Below are 24384 nucleotides of genomic sequence, written 5' to 3' on the forward strand. Positions count from 1 at the left end.
ACAAATGTTTGAAGCTGGTTTGAGAGGGACGGTTGGACTTTCTTCAGTCCTTGCTGTTTCCCCCCAGTAAAATCTTTGAAAGCTAGCCTCAGCTGTGCCAGATTGGTGGCTGTGGGGCCTCAGGAGGACTGTGTTATCTCCTGCTGCAGGCTGACGAGCTCTGCATATAACACTTGCAGTCCCACCATCTTTCTTGCTGGTTTTCTCCAGTGTGCTAGCAGTGGCTGTTTTATCCCTTGAGACAAGGCTCAATGGCTTTTTCTCAAAGCCTCTTTGCCAAGGGGGAGCCATACATTACCCTTACAAGTTGTTTTTATTTATTTCCTGTTTTTATCTTCTGCATATAGATTCTGTGCCTTGAAACATGAATGTCATGTCTTAGATTCCTTGTGTTAACAAGGTAAGTGAGGCTATTAATTTGTTTTGCTCTATAGTATTGTTTAATCTTCTACTGCCTTGCTTGGGTCCCTTCATTCAAGTTATTAACTTATAATACAAAACCATAATAGTTCCTGGTATCCTGCTGAATACTGTTGGTATTTAACAGCTCTAGTGTGCTTTATTGTTGTTGCTCCTTGGTACTGTGGTTCTTGTTAGCACTGGTCATTAGAGGAGTTACAGGTTACAGCTATATGCTTCAAAGATTAGCTTCCAATATGGAGTTTCCTTCTTATCTTGAAAAACCTGCCTGAGGTGACTTCTACTGTATCAACAAAATACAGTTAAACTTACACAGGTTTTCTTTCAAGCTTGCTCAAAAGAGCATCTTTTTGCTACTTTTATATGTTCTGTTTAATAGCTTCCTAAGCAAAAGTGAGAAAAGCAACCAGCTTTTACAATGCAGTCTTTAGGATGTGCTGTGACACCAGCAGGCCCACAGGAAAACCAGAAATGTTCAGAGGGAAATTTCCTGAGGAACTTGGGGAGGCATTTTATTCTCTTACAATGAAATACTTGCTTTCTTTTCTCTTTGTGAATGAGGTTGACACCTCAGACCTTCCCTCCACCTGCAATTTAGGACAATCATTTTAATCTATTTCATAAGAGTTGCAGTTCCCTGAGGTGCCACCTCTGCCCTTGAGCATTGCTGTGTCACTTGGTGCACAGCTATATTGATCTGCTTCTCTAGCTAATAGCAGGGCATGAGGAGAAAAAGAAGGCATTCTTGATTGAGGAGAGGTATAACATCCTCTTCCCACCTTGACTGTCTGTAGCCTGAAACTGTTGACCTTCAGAGCAGGCTTCTTTGTGTTGCTCCCTCCTCTAGAAGCAGAGCAGGAGTTTAGAGGCCAAATAAATAAGTATTAGCCAGACTTGTAATGGTGTCTGCTCAGCACGCAGTGACAGTACTACACCCAAGTAACATACTAGCTTCACTGAGCAGGTGATTGAGATTGCTGTGGGAAATGTGTTATCAGCTGATGGCGTGTTTTAACTTACAGTAAATTATAGGCTTCTCGTTTTACTGAAAAATGGAAATACAGTAGAAATGAAAGAAGACATTAAACTAACTGGAGACAGAGTGGAAGGATCAATCATCCTTCTAATCACTAAAATCACATTAAAACACTACTTTCTCTTGCAGCTGTGCACAATGGGAGCAATTCTCTAACAGTTAATAGCAAAGTGTTTGAAAATCTGCAAAAAGAGTAATAAGATATCATATGTGAAAATAATGAATGGCTTACTTTAAGATAACTTGCCTATCCAGAATATAATAACAAGGACACTCATACTGGTTTTGGAGGTAACAAGTTTCTCACAGATTAGAGAACCTTTCAAGTTAATCTTGTATCTCACTTGAGGCCTCTGTAATGAGGGGTCACGTGCTATTTCTGACATATCTCTTGCAAGTCACTGCAAAACAGTGAACTGTGGAGACCTTTGAGTTGTTCTGCTGCTAGGTTCATGTGGTCCTTTGCTGAAGATGCATCAGAAGTCATGACAAGTCACAGAAAACTTGCTCATATGATTTCTGGCACAAAAGGAGTCCTGTAAGTGAAATCAAGTTAATGTAAGAGGAAACTGTCCAACTTTCTTTACTCCATTGGAGGTATCTAAGGGGAGTTCGCGAACATGTATTTAGGTTCCTTGCAAGCCTGTTACATCTGCATTTGCCCTTAGTTTCATTTTCTTGGCCAGGATGATGAAGCTGATAAAACAAAGCAATTGCAGTGTCATAAACTTTCTCATTTGTCTATTGTATTTAAAAAAAAAAAAAATAATCCTTTTCCCCTGTTGTAAACAGGATTGTAGCTATATTAATGTATTTGAAAATGAATGGAGATTGGAGGATGAAAGTCATCAATTACAGATCTGGCTTCCTTTCCTTCCTTCCATTTAAATGATGTTATTTTCCTGTGAAATAGAAATAGAACAAGCTATGTCTTTGGGACTTCAGCTATTTTTTGCTCTGCCCTGCATGGAATCTTTCTCTCTCAAGAAATAGCTTAATTTTTATCAGTCCTTATCTCCCTACTTTTGCAAAGGCTGAGTAGAGCAGGACATAGGGATCATCACCTTATGTCACATGGATAGGGTATCAGAATATCCTAAAATGATGAGGTGTGTGATGGGGAACCAGCATAAAGTATGATATTAATGTTGTGGGTTTTTTTTTTTTTTTCAGTGGCTGTAAGGACAAATAGAGGGCAGGTGTTAGAAGCCTTGTTAGAAAACTTTTTCTTTGAAAGGCTTAAATCTCTACAGTTCTAGGGTTTTTTCTGCATTTAGCTGGGACACCTAACAGATCATCTCCCTTATATAATTCTGGATAGCCACTTAAATATTACAGAAACTTTGTATTCACATGGATAATTAAGAAGTATCCTCAGTTTCTAACTGATGGAAACAGTTGTGCTGCGTCACTTTGGGGCTTAGGGGTAGCACTAAAGACTGTGCTAGTAGAAAAAACTTTTGCTGATCAAATTGGTAGTAACGATGAAATCAGTTTTTCCTTTTGAGGCTAAGAAAGGTTTAGGAATCTCTCATCTCCTGTAGCAATACAAGCTTTGTCTGGAGGCCTAGACACTGCTTACAAGGAAAAGAGTGGCAAAGAAAGATCTTTAATCTGAGGTAAATACAGTAAGGACATCTCCTACACTTAGTAATGGACCTTTACAGGGTTTTTTCCTTTACTTAGGACAGCCAGATCTACTGGTTAGTCCTACCAGTATCCCAAAGTAGCATTGTGAACAGCATCCTACAGTGTTCTACTACATTTTTCCAAGGGGTTTTGGAATATATTCTACCTGAATTCAAATGAGCTAGAAAGTGTGCCTTTTTTTTTTTCTTTTCCCTGCTGGGGGCATGCTTTATTTTCACCCCTTTACATTCCTAGCATGGCATGTAAAAGCATGTAGAACTATCTACAGTCTATCACAATTGTCACCCATTGTTGGTGCCCACTGTATCAATGGGTTCCACACAGAAGCCTTCCATGCAGTGAAATGATTGAGTGTCCTGGTTTCAGTTAGGACAGTTATTTTTCCTCCTAGTAGCTGGTAGGGTGCTATGTTTTGGATTAGGATGAGAAGAGTGCTGATAACATGCTGATGTTTTAATTGCTGGAGAGCAATGCTTACACTATGCCAAGGACTTTACAGCTCCTCACTCTGTCCTGCCAGCAGGCAGGCTGGGGGTGCAGCAAGAGCTGGGAGGGGACAGACCCAGGACAGCTGACCCAAACTGGCCAAAGGGGTATTCCATTCCATCTGATGTCATGCTAAACAATGCATAGGGGTGGCTAGCTGGGGTGGGAGGCTGGCTGCTGGGGGATAGGCTGGGCATTGGTCAGCGGGTGGTGAGCAATTGCATTGTGCATCACTTGTTTAATACACAGTAGTAGTAGTACTATTATCATCATTATTGTTACTATTATTTTTCCTGTCTTAATAAACTATCTCTATCTCAACTCATGGGCTTTACTTTCTCGTTTCTCTCCCCCATCCCGGAGAGGGAGGAGGGAGGGTGAACAAATGGCTATGTGGTGTTTAGCTGCCAGCCGGGTTAAACCACAACAGTCCTACTGCTGTGTAGGTGAGGGATGGTGAGGTATATTCTCTGGAGTACAAGTTAGTAAATTTGCCTGAAAGGGGGCCTCATGCAAGGAGGAGGGATTTGATATGAGTAATATTTTTTTTATCTGGGAGTCATGCAGACAGTTAGTCCGGCAAAACAATGACTATCCATATCTCTTCACACCAAAATACTCAAATACTTGGTACTATTTTAGCAAACAGAATAATTTAGGAGTACAATTTTATGGGCTAACAGCTAAGTCCTCACATCTAAATTGATTTATTATGAGCAGCAGCAACCAAAGTAGTAAGTTTCTACACAAGAATGAGGGCATCTTTATTCTTCAGGCATATAACATATTTGAGCTTGTGTGCAGCAGTACAGCTTGCCAAGAGCGTAAAGGGACAGACCAGCAAAATTTAGTACTTGATAAAGACTGCACAGACAAAAAAGCAGCAAAAGCAATGAAACCCAGGAATTTCTTATCTTACATATCATCAAAACAAAATTCATCTTATAAAAACAGCAAAGGAGTTGCATGTTTTTGGGTCCATTGGGTGTTGGATATGGAAGCTTAGACTTTGAAATGATCAAATGATCATTTCTTGGTCTATCTGGATCCAGTTCAAGGTTTCAATCCCTTGTCCAGGACTTTCTCCACTGATAATCTAAATTCAAGTTAGTATAGATTGTATGTGGCAATTCACCTAAAATTGTACTATTACTGCCTCTCCTTTCCCTGGAGTTCAACTACTAGTGCATATTGTCACAGGATGGGATTTCGTTGAACAGCCTGGTATTTCCTGCAAGGCCTTTCTTGCTTGCTTTAATTCAATATTTTCATTTCCCTCAAACCTCAGTGATAGATTCTAGCAGGTATTTAGGTATTTTCCTTTTTTTTTTTTTTCCTAAGTAACTTCCTTTCCTAGAAATTCTGGCACTAGAAGACACGAATATCCACTTTTGTTTATTGGTATAAAAGTTAACTTGTCAATCTATGTCATAATGCCTTTTAGGAACTCATAGTACTACATCTGTATGTTGTTTTCAGCCTATTTCTAGAGTCAGTATTTCCATTCTCTGTGGAGAGACAAGAAGTAGAACAAAAGTTCAGGCCTATGTTAATTGCCAGGTCTGAGGGAAAGGTTTAGACACAGTTTTCTTCCCCACAGAAATTTTCTCTATTTATATACTTGCATTCAAGAGCAACTTAATGGTTTTAGACAGAAGAGACTTGGTCCTTGCCAAGAGAGTACATCTGGTGTTAAATGTGACCCCAAAAAAGTAGGGCACTAATGAATGAAAAGGGAGAATGCAATGAAGTGATAGAATGACTATATTGGTGTAGCTGTACAGGCAGGTAGATATGTGCTATTTGTCTTGATTACTTGTAATCAACACAATGCCTATGAGAATAGGCTCATTCTGTTGACTGGCATCTCATAGAGCCATAAGCCTTTAAGTGAAGCCTTTTAAAAAATAATTCCATTATTTTGAATGTATCTAACTCTTCATATGAGAAGAGCACTTACTAAACTCTCAGACAAAGCAATTTTCAGCTAAATTACCAGAAGTCATCTATGGTGCAATCAACAACATTCTTCAAATTTGCTGAGTCAGTCTCAAGGTTAAAAAAAAAAAAAAGCTGTTTGACATAGTTCTACAGTAACCATACTTTGTTTTTCCAATAAAACAAATTTATTTCTGAAGCATATGCTTAGGGTAATAATGTAAGGTTCAATCTATTTAATTCCATCTTGCATCTTAAAGCTCCATCTCCATTTTAGAATTGAAATGTTTGTTTTTTTGAGGAAGATACACTACTACAGTGATTCATGACAACAAAATCTTAGACAAATCACTTAAGTTTATATGAATTGCGTGTGAAGATGACTAAAAGGGCATCTTGGCACAAGTTATGAATTCAGTCTGCTCACTACAGTCGGAGGGTCAGTAAATATTTTCCAGAAGCTATGTTGCCTTCTTCCATCTTCTTTGGTCTGTAATATCTGTATTATTGATGGATGTTCAAATATTCAGATATAGCCAGCAGGAACAGGGGAAAGCTTGGAGAAGGAGGTAAAGGTAATCACAAATCAGAGGCTCAAAACAATACTCTTATTGCAGTTGCCTGTCAATACAAAAAGACCAAAGCCTATTTCTATCCACCAGTCCTTCCTGTTTCTTTGAATTATCTGTAACCCAGAACAGAACCTGGATTGCTGATATTCTGAGGTTACTTTATGTAGATTGCTATATGGAACGCTTTAATAGTAGTATTTCAAAAATAAGAGATAAAAACAATGTCCTCAAGAGAGCAGCAGAAAATACTTTTTTTTTATCAAGGTGGGGGCTGTCTTTCCTGAGTTGTATTTTCCTATAATGTGTAACTGCACACTTAGTGCTGGAGAGAACGCAGAGTTCACAGCCTTGTTTTCAGGCAGACTCACTGCAGTTTAAGATGCAGCACAAGCTGTTCCCTATTGTTCTGTGGCAATATTTTGGCATGTGCTCAGCTGAGACTCCCAGATTCACATGAAGCATTTAAACAAGTGGCCCAGTTTTCAAAGTGCGTGATTGTGAATTTAAGCACCTAATTTAACTGTCTTCAGGGAAAAAATATATTTTTTGATGGAAAAACAGTGAAGAAACTTTTTTTTTTTCTTAAAAAAAGGGCAACTTCAGTACCTGCTTTCCAAGGTTATCCTGAAAGCTTCTATGTGGTACATGCTGCAGCTCTAGGCTCACAGAATCACAGAATTTCTAGGTTGGAAGAGACCTCCAAGATCATCAAGTCCAACCTCTGACCTAACACTAACTGTCCCCACTAAACCATATCCCTAAGCTCTACATCTAAACGTCTTTTAAAGACCTCCAGGGATGGTGACTCCACCACTTCCCTGGGCAGCCCGTTCCAGTGTCTAACAACCCTTTCGGTAAAGAAGTTCTTCCTAACATCCAACCTAAAACTCCCCTGGCGCAACTTAAGCCCATTCCCCCTCGTCCTGTCACCAGGCACGTGGGAGAACAGGCCAACCCCCACCTCGCTACAGCCTCCCTTGAGGTACCTGTAGAGAGCGATAAGGTCACCCCGAGCCTCCTTTTCTCCAGGCTGAACAAGCCCAGCTCCTTCAGCCGCTCCTCCTAAGACTTGTTCTCCAGGCCCCTCACCAGCTTTGTAGCCCTTCTCTGGACTCGCTTGAGCACCTCCATGTCCCTCTTGTAGCGAGGGGCCCAAAACTGAACACAGTACTCGAGGTGCAGCCTCACCAGAGCCGAGTACAGGGGGACGAGATCAGCTCCCTAGCCCTACTGGCCACACTGTTTCTTATACAGGCCAGGATGCTGTTGGCCTTCTTGGCCACCTGAGCACACTGCTGGCTCATATTCAGCTGACTATCGACCATCACTCCCAGGTCCTTCTCTGCCTGGCAGATCTCCAACCACTCATCTCCCAGCCTGTAGCTCTGCTTGGGGTTATTACGCCCCAGGTGCAGGACCCGGCACTTGGCCTTGTTGAACTTCATGCAGTTGACCTCGGCCCATCAGTCCAGCCTGTCCAGATCCTCCTGCAGAGCCTTCCTACCCTCGAGCAGATCGTCACATGCATGTAATTTGGTGTCATCTGCAAGCTTACTGAGGGTGCACTCAATGCCCTCATCCAGATCATCAATGAAGATATTGAAGAGGACCGAGCCCTGGGGAACGCCACTAGTGACTGGCCTCCAACTGGATTTGACTCCATTTACCACGACTCTTTGGGCCCGGCCATCCAGCCAGTTTCTAACCCAACGAAGCGTGCGCCAGTCCAAGCCAAGAGCAGCCAGTTTCTTGAGGAGAATGCTGTGGGAAACGGTGTCAAAAGCCTTGCTGAAGTCAAAGTAGACCACATCCACAGCCTTTCCCTCATCCACCCAGCGTGTCACTTTGTCATAGAAGGAGATCAGGTTCGTCAAGCAGGACCTGCCCTTCATAAACCCATGCTGACTGGGCCTGATCGCCTGCTTTCCCTGCAAGTGCTGCGTGATGACTCTCGATAATCTGCTCCATGAGCTTCCCTGGCACTGAGGTCAAACTGACAGGCCTGTAGTTTCCCGGGTCAGTCCTCCGGCCCTTGAACCATACCAAAAAGTATTAACTTCCTGACTGCATCTTGACTTGCAGGGAGAAACACAGCCTCTTTTTAATAAAGAGAGGAGTTCTGGTTATGCTCACCTGATCACTTGGCGTATTGCTACTGCCATGCTGGTCTGTGTGTCTGTGCGTGTGTTGTGCCAGCCCTTCCCTGCAGTGCAGCAGGAGTCAGGATTTTGTCTCCTGAAATACACTGAAAGCACTGCAGAGAGGAAAGCTGTTACGTTGCTTCATGTGATGCATGTGACCAGCAGTAGTGTCTTGGCAAATTCTTGCTATGGCCTGTTAGTGCTTCATAACTGATGCCTACAAGTGCAGTGCTCAGAGGAAGGATCCTGATACCTGTCTGTCATCCCACCAGGAAACGGAATTCAGCCCTAATCTACTTGATGCCAGAAGCCTGCACCCTCACTCAGGGCAGACCTCCAGGTGTAATGGGGACCAGGGTGACTCTCCTGTGTCCAGCCTTGTATCACAGCCCCTCTGAGCAGCCAGGTGGGAGACAGCCCCAACAGCCTGCCAGCTGGTTCCTTTCAAATAGCCCATCACTTCTGCTGCATCTAATGCATCTCTGCAGTGCGAAATACAACTTCCCAAATTTTTGCACTCTTCTTTCAGGCTTGATGAAGACCCCACCTGCCAATTCCTTTACCCAGGGGAAAATTCTAAAAAATCAGTTTCTTGGGTGTTTTCTAGACTACACTATCAGCTTTGGGAGTGTCAGAAATCATTGTAACAAGGCAAAGAAAGTGCTTTTAGGCAGCAAATCACTAAAGCTGCCTTCCCCCTGCAAACATGATAAACTGGTCTCTTAAATACAGTTCAAAATCCCTTGATCTGTGGGGATTTAGTGGCCTTACCCAGAAAGCAGGGGGTGAAGCCAGGCAATGACCAGGGAGGAGAGGAAAGTGCCTTAACTGCTCTGTATTAAGCAGGCTGGGGAGAGAGTGGGCAAAGGAGATGGTGGCAAAAGGAACTTGCTTTCTAAAGTGCAGCTTCATGACAGATTTCTGCATAGCTGCTGTCAAGGGTGGATACATTATAAAACAAAAACAAAAAACTTCCCTGAGTGGACAGTTAATGAGGCAACCTAGTAGTTCTTGGTTGGTTTATTTTTGGCATTGGTGTGACTCAATGACAGATGTGTAACACTTGAGATGCACTTCCCTCATGCTAAACTTACAGCAGTGATCCCTTGTGTCCGTCCCCTATCAGCACAAGAGCAGCCGGGGCCAGGCCTGTGTTTATGTTGCTCCCTAAAGCTGTGATTATTTCTATACTTCAGATAATTGAGTTTCAAAAGCCTTGAGCCGAGTGACAGGGAGGCAGAGGAAGAGTGGAGCTGAGGGATTTTTTGTAACAGATTACGATTTACTTTCCCGTTCCAGCAAGTGGAAACCCGCACTGCTTCCCTGTGCTGCCTGTCTCAGAAAGGTACATGTGCTACTCTCATGAGGACAAGCTTCCATTGTCTTACTCTGGGGCAACTTCACTGCTCGCTTATAAATAGGAACAGATGTTTCACTCGGAGCAATGAAGAACAGGTGTGCAGAATGAAGTTATTTTTTCCTGATTTAGTATTGTTTCCCTTCCTTCACACTAGCTTCTCTGTGAAGATAATCCACTTCTCTGCTGCCCAGCCACTCAGGCTGGAGTGGTGGCTGTGGGGTGTGCTCCCTCCCATGTGTGCTGCCCTAGAACATCTGGATTTAACGCTCCTGTTCTCCCCAGTGCCCAGCAGTACAAAACAGATGACTTTTGCAGCTGCAAGAAGGTGGCAGTGAGGGAACCTGATTCAGTATGCTTGATTATGTAAAAGGTGTCAAGGCACAGTCCGGTTTCCTTATGTTGATAGATTTGCACTATTTTCAGTATAGATGGCTGCAGCTGCTGGCTCTGAGAGCAGCTGTAGCTTAGATGGAAAGCGAGTGTTCATTTTCAGAGGGATTCCTGGCCTTTGCTACTACAGTTAGTCTTCTAGTTAGAGTCTAATTGTTTACTCAGTGTTCACCAGTACATTTTGAAATGATATAGAAATGGTTCTGCTATGTTCTGTGTTAGTGGACTTTATTCCTTTGTAGGGAGCGGCTTTAATGGTCATGAGATCACACAAATAGTATTAGCGTTCCCACATACAGAAAGTGGGGAAGGTGTAAGTGACTGGTATGAGTGTTTATTACCAGAGGAAGATTTCTAGTCAACTTGAAATAAACTGCAAAATTGTAGGAACAAGACACTAAATTTAACAACGCTACTTTATTTGGGAGATTACCATGATACATAACTGTTACTGTCTGTGTTTTGTGCGTACCCTTTGATCACTTTTCTTAAAAGAAACCAGAAGGCTAAAAGGACAGGCCCTTAGAGCATATGTGACATCCCTGTTCCACTGTAAAGTACAGAATGTTTTTCTGCCATCCTGTTCTGAAGTTAAATGCTTAATATTGCTAATACTGAAGGCGTCCTCAGTCCTTCTGATTCTGAAATGGCCTTTTAGGAAGTGAACTGTGCTATTTCTTTTTACACCACAACTGTTCTGAAAGCCAGACTCCAGCATTTCATTACTATGTAACTTCAACTGTGCCCTTGCCTGTGCTTGATAACTAAGTTATTTCTCTGGAATTAAAAAGGAACCTACTCCATTAAAGTAAAGGTGCTGACATACACAGGACTTGTTTGCAAGACAATACACAGGCACCCAACAGCTTAGCTTTTTAGATCTTACAAATCAATTCTGGTACCATCCAAGGAGTGCTGTGTTTTCTAAAATGACTGAGGTCTCAGTTCATACTTTGCTGACACTATTCCTGTTGCAGTCAGCTTTCCCAAGCTGTGGGAGGTACACTTCAATTACTTTCTTATCTGATCTGCGGTCACTCTCCTCAGCTCCCCTAAACTATGACTGCCTTTGAATTCTGGTCAATAATATACCTGTATAGTACTTCTTGTCAAGGTCTTCATTTCATCTTTCTTGGTATTTTCCAGCATGCAATGTTCTTTTAAGAGCTATGGGGGGGAGCAATTCTTGCAGAAGTGCTTGGAAGCTTTTCTGTGTCCATGGAAAATACTATCTTTAATGGAAGTTCCACAGTGGCATATCAGAAAATGACAAAAATAATCTTATTTAGGGAAGAATAAGGAGGAAAAGCCTGCAGGTTTCTTGTATCAGGCTACACAACAGATATACAGCTTGCCCTGCAATGAAATGCTGGGCTGCAGGCTGGCAAAACATGCTGGTACTCTGGATTAGCAAATGAGAAGTCTTGTAAGTAAGTAGATTACATTTTTAGTGGGGACGTGAGGGCATCAAATGAAGATTCATGTGCATATTGACCAACTGATATGATAGTGAATGAGAGTTTAAGTGAGGAGAAGGAAACTGCTGTGAGCAAAGGCAATGTGCGTTTTTGAGAGTAACATGAAACCTCTTGCCTTGGACTGCTTCCAAGAAACCGTGAAGTTACTTGACATACTATTTTTCCAAAGTTATGCTAGTGATGATTAATACAGTGTTCACTTCTTGCACTGAAGCTTCTAGAATATGAAGAGAAGAAATAATTTTACTGATGTTGATGGTTAAGAAATGTTCATGGCTTCAGAGATCTGAATACTGTAACCTTTTAAAAGTCAAACCCAATACTTTCATAAAATTTTCTTATTACTATGTCTGAGTATGAGACTGATGCAAGATATCAGTTTCCATGACCAGAAAGTTCCTGGATTAGTACTTCTGTCCATTTTGTTCATTGCCTAACTTTTGTCACAAAAAAGTATACAACTGTTCCATTAATATCATAAAATGCAGGCATCAATAATCCTTGAGCTGCTTGTAAAATTGGTACAAGGATGTGCCTTTCAAATGAATGCTTCTATCTGCAACATGTGAAACATCTTCATGAGATGTCACACCCATTGCTGGTGACCTGCAGCTCACCACATGAATGCTTCTGCTGAGACAAGGCATTCTTATGTGAGGTACTTAAAATCAAACCAGCATCATTTCCAAGTTAAATAATGTTAGCTGAAGAAAAAACAATGTTTTATTGTTCAATAAAACTAAGTATAAGAGCATAGCCTTGGAGTTTGATTGTAGGTAAGCTTGCAGAAAACATTTCTTCTACCTGGAGGCATCTTAGATTTGAGATTGAAATCTTCCTGGCCTACTCCATCTCCAGTAGAAATCTTGCAAAATTTTGGCCACCAAAGTTTTCCTGTTTCAGAAGTGGAACTACTCAAACCTTAATTATTTAATTTGCTTCAGTTTTGAACTCTAGAGTAGACTGCTTTTGATGTGAAGAATTAAGCTCAAGTCTTTGCTCAAAAGGAAGTGAAGCCACAGACTTCCTAGGAATAGCACCAAAATCTTAGCATCCCTTGGAGGAGTGTCTTCCTCCTTACAAGTGAGATTCCTGATGGAGTACCAGGGTACCACAGGGGGCAGCTGCTCTCTCAGGGACCGGGAGCAGGGAGGTAAGGTGGCTGGCAGGGCAGGGGCCTTGGTCACCCCACAGAACCTGAGCAAGGCAAGCCTTGAGGTGGTAACGGGTCAGGTGAGAGCCCTGTCACCATGTGCATCCTTGGTGATAAGGCAGGGTGAAGGTCTAGCTGGGAAGCCACTCCACCGTGGGAGGGTCCATGGCAACAGAACTTCTGCAGGTGCACTAGATGAATAGTGACTTAAGACCTCTGTTCTGGCTGAGAAAAAGCTTTGTAAGTGCTAAGACTTCAGGGCCATGGGAAGAAAATATGAATGGGTGCAGTAGGACTGTATATGTGTGAAGTTCTACATGTATAACACTTTGGGGGGGGATCTGTATGACCTGCACTGCACTAGCAGAATGGCCTGGAGAGGTTATGGTTCAGCTCTGTTACCTGCAGGAAGCAGGGACTGCACAGGCTGTAGAGCGGAGAGTACTTCTGTAGGAGGCAGTACTTCTGACCTCCAAATGCAGGAGCTGCAGGAGAAGGAAATGGAAACCAGGTGGATTACATATTCCAAAGTATGCTTTTTGACCTCTGCTCCCTGCCTAAGAGGTGAACTGGGTGCTTTGTTTCCACCTTGCGTGTGGGCCTAGTTCTTCCTAGAACTCAGTGCTGGGGCTCATTCTACTGCCATTGGAGTAGAAGCAGCAAGGGAAGGACATTGTCCTCTGCCACCTCTCTTGATCATGTGGCAGCTGGGAATAGGTTGGCCTTTGATACCTGTATGCTACATAACAGACACAAAGTAGAAACATAACCAGTGCTTACAGTGAGCGTGAACATAAGATGGGTCAGCTTTAGTCTTAACAAAAAAGTTTGTATGTTGGTTAGCTCTTCCAAAGGAGCCTGATTGCTCGCATCACTCTTCTACACCACACCCTTAGAAATAAGTACAATATTTTATTTCCAAGGACAGTATACTTCCTTGACTTTTTGTATTCTTCAGGCTTGTCACTTTGTTTTATTACTGCTGTCACTATAATTTCCTTTCTTCCTGGTCTGGACTACAAAGTTCCAATGAGTGTTTTGGTTTACACTCAATCTGTGCAGCCAAATCCTTATGCAGACCCTTCTCTTAAAGCTATTGGTGCTTGTTCTCACCACTTTCTAGCTTTTAACTTCTCCTTGTCAGAATTATTTTTAATAGCTGGAGTAGTCAAGCCCAGTTTCTCTCAGTCTGCAATTGATTTTTTTGTTTCAGTATCTGTACTTTCCCTACTGAAAGGGCAGAGAGGCATTAGAAGACAAATGCTGATGCTTTGGCTTGGTTTCAGGGCTTCTCTGCAGAAGGTATTAACAGTGGGATTCTGGTGTATTGGTGAGAGCAGGTTTTGGTATTCTGGAAGTGTTGGCATCTGAGGATTCCTAGACTCCTATAATCTATTCCTGGAGATAAAGTACTTTTCTTACAGTGTAGACAGAAGTGCTCAGCCTCTACCTGCTCCTGCTTCTTCTTCTGACCTTGAAGATGTTTACTTATATATAATTATCTTATTGCAGTATTTTAATGATTTAATAATCTTCCTTGAGAGTAATGTAATTCTTCTAAAGTAGAGCAGCACTGCAAAATAGATAGATGCATTATATACTGTAAAATCTACCAATGCCAATTACTTCTGACCAAAAGGCAGCTGAACAAACTGTACATGAGTATTTTTTTGTCTCATGACTGCAGTAAAGACAGGTCAGTTTGTGTCACAGTTACATCACTTGAGATACCAAGGCTGTTGAAGGCATAAGCAATAAATCTGAAGTTGCTGCTGAAGTGCAGAACTGTCAAGAAGAACAAAAGCTAACATATATACTAGATTCTTAAAAAAAAAAAAAAAAAAAGAGGTGTAGGTTCTTCACTGAAACTGCTCTGATTTAATCAATGGGACCCCCACCCACCTACAGGTTGTTTAAAGCAATAGAAATGTCAGTTTCCTCTCTGGAAGGAAAAGATCTCACATCCTGGTGCACCAAGTTTGCTCCAATGTGCCTGAAGGCATGTTTATAAATTACTGAGTTCTAAATAGGTGTTATGCTGACAAATTCCATGGCTACGATCTTAGTCTCCACAGATACTGCGGTGAAGAATGTTATAGCACCACTGTATTTGACACACCTATATGAAAACAACACTTTTATCTCTAGTCAATAAATGTCAATATCTTCATGACCTCCAGATTTAGACTATTGACCCTACACACCTTAACATTTAATTGATTCAATTTACTGTTGAACTTATGAGAAGTCCAAGTGACTGGGAAGATCAGACAGGGAAAGCATTGTCTGTTCTTAAACCTGAAGTGACAGATGAGCCCACAAAATGTCTCTTACAAGCTGTTCAGTTGCAGATCTCCTTTGACCTTGGGCAAATTCTAGAGTATAACCTTTCAGGATTTCAACAATGTCTAATGTTTACATGGAAATCTGTCAGACTACCATACATTGAGACACTGGGCAGACACCTCCAGGTGTTCACATTATTTATATTATGTTTTGCAGTGTTGTAGACAAGTTACTTAAATATCAGTAATCAGCCTAATCTGGCAATCTATCACTTGATAATGCATTTTCTATACTGTCTTTTGATAGCAAGTAATTGTAGTTATTGCATTGCATGTGTAAGCTTGTTTGAGCAAGGAAAATGCCACTTATTCCACAAGATCTTTTGTGTAGATAAAAATAATCGTTTTTAGCTACTTTGCTAACTTAGCACCAGGTTCTCCCTTTGCAGTACACTGGACGGGAATGTCTCCATAACTGTTATCAGTGCTCAGCTGCCTTGGAGTTGTGCTGGGATATTGCAATTGTACATTAGCCCTTGGGAGAACTATTGCAACAGTGCTTCCTGGTCCACATCTAAGGCAAAATTAGCTTTACATAACTCTAATTGTTCAGATATTTGATTTTAAGATAGGATGTACCCTGGGTAGGTATTTGGGTATTTACAATACCTGTTTTTACATGTTGTTCTTTAAAATGTGAGGTTTTGATCATAAAACTGCAGTATCGTCCTGTTCTCATTTCTGAAGTGCCATGTTGTCCCAGCTTGCAAAGAGGACTGGCTGGAAATTTTCCCTTTCCATTCAGCTTTCAGCTCTATTTTTGCTGGAGTAGGATGTTAACAGGAATAGTATGATACAGTTTGCTGTGCTACAACTGGAAATTCCTGTTTGGGGCAAATTATGAGAGCTGGGTTCCATTTGCTTGTGGGGCTTGGGCAGACTCCTAGCTGGAGGGTACCGCTGTCCAAAGGGGAGGAAGCTGTCTGAGCAGAGGTGAATACAAGAGTGGTAGACAAACTGTCTTCCCCCTACTGGAAAAAGAAAAAAAAAGCTCACTGTTGCTGATTAGTACCCCTCCTCTGTAGAAGTAAGGGGGCTCTAGGTTGTAGGGATGAGAGATTGGATCACCCCATTGCCCTAGTCTGTGTTGTATGTTCCTCTCAAATGCTGCCTTCTCTCCTGTGCTGTTAATAGCTGAGGGGCATGATGTTAACTTTGAATCCAAATTTAAGGGTAGCAAGACAGTATTCCTAAGGCAAAGGTTTGAATTTGTAGACATGTTACCACATTAAAGCTCTAATGCTTGCTTTTACATACTTTGGGGGCTCTTACAGCACAGTAGTTAGAGGTATTTGGAGGATGCAGAAAGATTTCCTGCATGGTGCAGAGTAAGATATATACCTACTGTCAAATCAGCTTTTCTGAAGTCAGCTTTTCTGTACTCTCAAAATTAAGTAATATTCATAGTAGTACAAACTTGTACTGGAATCTACTGGAAAATTCTATTAAATTGTCTCATACTTCATTGCATCCTTTAAATCTAGGCTACATTTCTTTAATGTTTAATTTAGAGCATGTTCTGCTCCTTCTTAGATACCTTTGAATTAAAGGTCAGTATTATTGCTAATGCAGGTTAGCCTTATAAAACTGAAAGGTAGTCATGCTGTCTTTCATGTAAGACAGTTCAGGAAGAGCTTGTGCAGCTGCAACACCAAGAAATATAGAGGGAATGGTAGGTTTAGATGAAAAATTAGACATTTTAATTTGCTCTGTAATTTGCTGCTGGCGTCAATTGGAAGGGAGATAATTATTAACAAGATTAATGCAGTAAAGATTATAACTACTTGATTTTTTTTTTTTTACTCTTTTCCAATCATGGCAACCTTTAACCAACTTTTCTTGTTGAAGACCAATTCAGATAGTAAGGAAGGTCCAGGACGTATTCCAAGGCACGGGCCTATTTTTTTGTCAGTCCACTTCCTTCCTTGTAACAGATTTTTCCAGCCTAAGGCAGAGCTCACAAGCATCATTCACACCACTCATGGTGTACGGTCACTTCCATGTGGCGATGGCCTGGCACAGGGACAAGGCCTCTTATTGTCAATAGTGACCTAAAATGCTGGAAACCTGATCGTAGTGGCATGACAGGGTCAGAGAACAAATTACAGGTAAACATTCTTGTTTGTGTTTCCAGGCCCTCAGTGAAAAATGTTCTCTGTATCTTCAGAGGGGATATTAGCAGCTGTTCAGCTTCCACATCTTCAGTAGGTATCCCAGAGCTAATGAAATCCTGGTGGATCCACTGAAACAAGCAGTGCTATGACTTTGGCAGAAAAGAGCCTGGTCCTCCAAATACTGAGGAACCAACAATTGGCACTTTGTCACTGAAATTTTTGCCAAGAAAGCCAAAAATTCAGCAACAACAATCACATGGGCTTTGAAAGAGTCAAGAAGCCCTTGTTCAGGCAGATGTGAATACCAAATATATTGGAAGATTTTTGTCTGAAACTTTTATGTTCCTCTTCAAAAGGAGAATTTTAACACCATTTACAAAAATATCTCTTCCTCATTTCACTAGTCATAAGTTCAGGCACAAGGTAAGGATTTCTCTTCTTGTCATGTATGCGGAGAGGTACTGAGAAGTAAAATCTCATGTTGCCTTGCCTTCTCATCACGGGTCTGGACAAGTTGTTTCATCTTTAGAGTTTTAAAGTCTCCCCAAATTCAGATGAAGGGGCTGTTCTAAGCTTGTTCTTTTTAATAGTTTCATCACCTTCTATGATTCCAGTATGCTTTACCTTGGTGATAAACTTTCCTTATCTCAAACTCTGGCCCTTAAAACAGAAGGTTTTCTTAATCTTACAAGGTTTTTAAGATCCAAATGTTTGAGTAGTTATCAAAACACTCCATCCTTGCAACAAATCGTATAAATGAGACATTTTTAATACACCCTTAATCAGGAAACTTCAGAGAGTATAGTATTAATTGTAGGCCAGCTAACCTTAGTGCTTTTCCAAGGAGCTCTCAGCCTTCAGGCTGGGACAGGATCTGTAATTCTTCCTATTCTTGCTAATAATTATGACCTAGTTATTTGAGAAGGTTTGTTGCTACCTGGGAGCACCATCTTAGCGATAGTAGATATGGTTCTCTTTGATTTCTTGATGTGACACAGAATATTTTTCTACTTGGAAATAGGACTTCATCAAAACAAGTCCAGAAGCTTTTTTATTGTTGAAATGCCAGGAATCCTCCATTCTGCAATGGGGCCTGATGGGTTCTTGTGTATCCCCAGTAACTGCCAGCTGAAGCTGGTTTGATACTGGGTTTCCTGACAGTGTAACAGCAGAAGTGGTTAATGCTGTGTCCACTACTAATCTACCCCTGATGGCCATGTATGGAATGAGCATCTAAAAGGTCTGTTATTATAATAATAGAAGTGTTATTTCTTAACACTCAGTGTGGAGTTCATCACCTTCTCTTGTGAACTGGTCTTTAGACTTCCACAAACACAGCAAGCCTCGTTGAGAATCTCGACGAGAATTTTCCTAAAATGGCCCAGAAAGTGCAAGATGTTGTTGTCACAGTTAATGCTTTCCTTCAGACTGACAGCAAACATGGCCTCAGGTAACCCCATGTGGTGGGTGGTGGTGGTGGTAACACTGACATTTTCTGGCAGTGTGTAGGGCAACATATAGGTATGGGAACACTTGTGGATGGACCATGCAGCCAGGATCCTGGGGCAGATTAATAAGAATGATTAGCAGTAATTCTTGTGGACGCAATTACAAAGGAAGGCACTGAGGTTTTTCTTTACTGCTCTTGCAGAACAGAGCTGTCATAGACATTTTATGGTCAGTGCACTTCTAATCATACGCATCTTGCTATACTTGTAACATAAATATTCCCACATGAATATTTAGGAAACAGCTTTCCTGTGGTATTGTATGGCATTTGCATAATTATCCCTGCAATTCCTGGCAGATTCAAACTGTCAAGTCTGTTTACATTGCAGTGGAAAAGTATTTACTGATCCATACAAATGTTACATTTGCATCTGTAACAGAAAATGCATACCTCGTCAGTTTGCTAATGAGCAAAATTATACATCTGGTTAAAGGAACTTTATCAGAGGCAGAGTTGGCATTTCCCATATGCCATTAATATATGGATGCACTTCTTTCCCCCCTGGAATATCAGTCAACTGTGAGAACATGTTATCGAGGAAATAAAATGGTGCCAGAATTTATATCAAGTATTAAACCCCAGGCTTCTGAGTTGTTGACTTATAATAGTCACAGCCTCATTTGGCTAGCCAACTAACAAGTACAGCATTAATATTGGGTTCAGAACCAGAGGAACAAAATCAATGAAACACTGTCCTGGCCTTTAAAGGACTGAATGTTTGGGGCCTAAGTACCAGTGGGGAGGTGCTGAGTGCCTGACCAAAGGTTTGGTTTCCAGAGCACTCAGCTCTCCTTTGCATCTACTAAATCCCTGACTGATGAAACTGGGTGCAAAACTGCAAGCAGGCTGTGCACAGCCCCTCAGGTCTAGTTGGGCTTATTGGCTATTGAATGAAGCATCACTGCTCCAAATCTGGCTTTGAGAGACTAACATCAAACCTGGGCAAATACGATGGAGCATAAGTCCAGTTGGGGTTGGTATGTCTGGTTTGGAGCTGGCTGTGCTAACTCAGCTTGTTTCACGCAGAGCAATTCAGCGTCTTTGCCCTGTATTTTTGTGTTAAGTGAATGTGAGAAGAATCCAAAGGATTTGGCTCCCCATCAGCCTAAATAGGGGACTGTTGGCTGCAACTCAGCCTAGTTCTTCTAGGTGCAGAAGGAAAATGATGCGCTCTAGGACTCTTCTGCATTGCAAAAGGAAGCTGAGGAATTACCCTGAAGTGTAAAATGTTCAGATATCAGGGGTCAGGTTCCAGCTCCAATGGGGCTGCATTAGACAAGACAACTGTTTTAAGATATGTTAAGTTTTCTTTGTCTTTGGACATTTCCAGGTGTACATGATGAAATTCTGGACTTGTCCCTTGATTTAGAAAAGCTACAGGTTTACTTGTCACACAACTGAACTTGACACCTCTGTTAGCAGGAGCTGGGGTGCTACTGCATCAACATCTGTGAGACTTGAAATAAAACCAGCACTGCATCCATCTGAACCGATGACCCTGCTTCATCACAGACTTCTTGCTTTACTGATTGTCATCCAACATTTATATTTTTGGTTGGATAGGTCAAAGATAGTAGAACAAGACATTTTGATAACTGATATGGAAACTGTGACGGAAACTAGGTGTTGAATGCTTCTTTGACATTAAGCTGCTTGAGAAAAACATACTATTTTAGTTCTAGGATTTTATTTTATACCACTGCCTGCAGTAGACTAAGGTGCTTGATCACTTCAGTTTCTCTCTATAAATTAAAACAATGCTTGTGTTTTTCCACATTCCTAACTCTGGTCTTCAAACTAACAACAGACTTAAAATGTCCAAGAAATGAATAACTGAGCTGTGAAGAATGCTCTTCTATTAGATAGAGAAGGATGAAGCTGCTTCTTGACCCCAAGCTCTGAAGTTCCTTCCTTCTGTGGCTCTTCTCTTCAATAAACGCAGCTGCCTTATTCAAGCCATTAAAAGCCTGAAAGAATAATTAGAGCTTTTCTATACAGGAATTAATTATGTTTATCTTTTTTTAATCTATGAAGAATCATAAAATTTGTTTCTTCCTGTCTTGGGTAACCAGGCTTTTAAATACTCTTGATACTTGCACACCACACCACAATATAAATATATTTACTTGGTGCCCATGGAATTGTGTATAATAGGAATTGTCTCTGAAACACTTCTCCACAGCTGATATTTTATCTGTGGGCATATTCACATGAGGAGCCTATTTTACTGATGTTTTAATCTTCCTTCAGAACAGTTTTTCTAATACAGGTGCTATTTATATCTGTATTTGCCAGTGGCCTTAGGCTTATGTAATTTGGACATGTGTTTAAGTTAGATTGACCTAACCTTTATGATCTTGATCTGAGTTTTAAGAAATTTTAAGGGGGATTCAGTGTTTTGGTTTGTGTTCTCTGAAATCCTGTGGTTAAGTCTCCTCTGCATTTCCTTCCCTTTTTATAAAAATGTCATATTTTACTTATCTGATTAACAAATGGGAACATATCTCTGGGGCTTCAGGTGTTTTTTCTTTTACATAAGTGTGTCTTGGGGCTTTGGGGAAGCCCCAAGAAAGCCTTTGCTTAAATCTGCCCCCACACAACTTTGTGCTGAACACGTTCTTCAAATTCTCTGGCTCACAGGCTATGGGGCTACTGAGGTAGAGTATCCACATATACAATGCCACTCAGAAAAATATGAAGGTAGAGAGGAAGTGTAATGATGAGCTCTGCACAGCAGACTGTCTGCAAAGGTTGACAATTGGCTTTGGTCTCGGGGTGGGAGGGTGAGCGTGACCTGAGGCAAGTGAGATGTGGCAGGGCACAGATGTAGCTGCACACAGTATGTTTGTCAAAAACATGAGCTGTTGCTGCCTGAAACCTTAGAATCAAACCTCTTCTGATTTGGTTGTGCTTGACTTGTATTATGGCAGTCCAAGGACGTGAAATAAGAATTTCAGGTGTTCAGGACTTTTCCTGTGATCCTTAAATTTCTTCAACAGCATATCACTGTAAGAATCAAAATCCTTGATTTTTTTTTACTTAAGTTTTCTTTTGGTTCATTTGCAGTGTCAATATTAATGCTATCCAATGTTTAGACCCCAGAACAGTAGATACGTGATGAAGCTAAATTTTAAGAGGAGGAAAGTAGAAAAATTTCAGAAAATCCAAGTTCAAGAATTAAATTGTTCACCCGTGCTCTGGGAAATGAACTTATGCTAAGGTTACAGAGTGAGGTTTGGCTTAACTGGCTGTGTTCAAATTTTCCTACACCCTTTGGTCATAGAAATCTGACTTGGCTTGGATGCCTGCAACATCAAGCCAGGCATGGTCTGAGGTATGAGAGCAACCAAAGCTCGCTAATGTGGCATGTGCCACATTAATGGAGCCATTTGGCGTGCAGAACTGTGTGCATATTTTTTTTCCCTCTTAACCAGAGTTACAAACAACCAGGCTGCATGCAGTACTTTTTAGAAAATATGGTTGAACATCCTTAGGTGGATGTTTTTGTCTTTCCCATTAATTGTTTGAATGGCAGGTGTCTACACATTTGAAGAATTGACTGGCATTGAAATATAGGAAAGGTCTATACTGAAAAACTTATAAGCTTCTACGTTCAATTATCCTTTTCCTCCTTTTTGAAGTAATTTAGTTTATTCCAGATAGGTAAGTTTATATTTTTTTAAGAAGGGCTAATTGTAGTAAATAAAGAGCTCAAGCTTAGATTACTAATACACTATTATCATGCTTGAGATGCTGTTGTATTTGTACTAATAAAAAAATTGTCAAAATAATTAGAAATAAAAATATTTAGAAATAGAAATACTATGTTGCAGTCATAATAAATGAACATAAATCTGGAGATGTGCAGTCTTCTGAGTTTTCAAGTTCATGTTGTATGCAAGTGCATGTAACATTGTTAGTGTTTGGTGGGCTTCTATCGTGTGGTACAAATTAGCAAACTTCTACAAAAAATTGTCAGGGAGCAGCCTATATGAGTGTAAACAAATTTGAACTACTTCAGAATGCTTGAGACAAAATCCCTAATTACAAAAAATGCAAGAACAAAATGATCTGAAAGTAGCAAGTAATGACTTTGAGCTTAAGTCCAATGATTATTATGCCTCTGTCAATGAATGAAATGTATATAATCTTCTGAAAGTAGAGCAATTAAATCTTACATCATGGAGCATGTTCAGTTACCATTGTCAATTAATTCCACAGTATTTTTCTCACTGCTGCTTAATTTCATGAAGGCAGTTATTTAAGCTTCCTAGCTTCTCAGCTGTTCAAAGTACTTAATGGAAACAGCAGACATAGATATTTCTTCATTTTATTGCAATAAGCTGGCCATGTACCCCAAAACCAAAGACAAGCAGGTTCAATCACCTTTTCAACAGGATGAAAAAACTCTTTCCCACTTGTTGGAGCACGTGGGAGTACAGCAGGGTATTAGCAAAAGAACAGATCCGGTATTGTCAGCATGCTGCAGGAGTGCAGGGCATGGCCACTCTGCTGCCTGGAAGGAAAGCAATTAATGCCTTCATAATCTCATACTCCTTCCTGCTTTTATTTTTTACAGCAGCAAAAATTATGACTGGGATGTTATTGTGATGAAATCTTGCAGGCATAATATGGCTATGCAGTAATATGATATTTACAAGGTAATTCAGGCCCTGCTGATGAATTAATAATTTAAAATGTCAGCAGGAATGCTCCCCTGCTGTGAGGTGGGGGCCTCCTCTTGCATATGTTGTTGCATTAAACTTAGTTTTCTCCTCTCCCTACCTCCCTCTAAAATGGCAGGATGACTTTGAATTCCCCTCAAATAGGCATTGTGATGAAGACTTGGAGGTGAACATCACTGGATTTTGTTTCTCGAGGCCTGGAGAGCACTGGAGCACCAGCCATCCTTCCTTCAAATGCCGCCAGTAGTTTTAAAGTGCTGCCCGAGGTGACGCTGCTGAACCTCAGCCCTGGGGACGTGGCCAAGTGGGATATGCTGAACTAGTGTCACCCTGGCCCTTCTGCCAGCTTCTGAGCCTCCAGGCATCATGGTGGGCTGGGAATGGCAGGTCTCCTGCCCTCTCTCCCCTCTCTGACTGCTTGTCCTCTCTTGCTTTCTATGCACACAGCACCTGGAGCCTTCCACAGCCTGAACTTCTGCTTCTCCATGGCAAAGCCCATGGCACAGGCAGCCTCACAGCTGCTGCTTAAGAAAAGCAGATGCTTGGCACAGTGCAAGCTCTGCTATGGCAGTGTGGATGTGCACCAAGCGCAAGAGATCCCACAAAGTGGGACCAAGATTGGGAAAGGCACACATGCATTTATACAAAAGCCACAACTTACCATGGTGCAGTCCTAAACTGGCTCTGTGCTGTCATCGGTTTGGGTTATTCAAGAGTGTGTTCTCCACATGTGGATATTTTTATGTTCTTGTCAGGGCTGTGGAAATTTGGATTTCCTTCTCAGCTGCCAGTAACCCAAACACAATTCCAGCTACTGAGATGTGCTTGCTGCTAAACACTTCCTCACAGACAGCAAAGCTAGCTTTGTCCAAACTTGCTCTCTGGAGATGTCAAATTCTTCCAGATTGCACTTGTCAAATCCTCACTGAGACTCTGTATTACATGTGCAGGCATATGTGTGCTTCTATCCTGACATGGACTGACTTTGACCTGCAAGTGGCAGTATATGGCTTAAAATGCTTCTCTCTTCCTTGGTGCTCTCTCCTCAGGCTCAATGACATTTGGAGCTCTGACTGAATCCTACTCGCTACCAGAGTCAGTCTCAG

At 41.3% G+C, this 24384-nt stretch overlaps 1 long non-coding RNA gene across 1 annotated transcript in view; it reads left to right on the forward strand.

The window, feature by feature from the left end:
• The first annotated feature begins 227 nt into the window (after positions 1 to 227).
• The window catches only part of LOC118165600, a 28566-nt gene continuing 4409 nt past the window's right edge, over positions 228 to 24384 (forward strand). Inside the window, exon 1 of the long non-coding RNA XR_004750128.1 lies at positions 228 to 400. This is a non-coding gene — a long non-coding RNA (uncharacterized LOC118165600). The remainder of the gene's footprint in view (positions 401 to 24384) is intronic.

Source organism: Oxyura jamaicensis, chromosome 4 (assembly GCF_011077185.1).
Source record: "Oxyura jamaicensis isolate SHBP4307 breed ruddy duck chromosome 4, BPBGC_Ojam_1.0, whole genome shotgun sequence".
NCBI classification, from domain to species: domain Eukaryota; kingdom Metazoa; phylum Chordata; class Aves; order Anseriformes; family Anatidae; genus Oxyura; species Oxyura jamaicensis.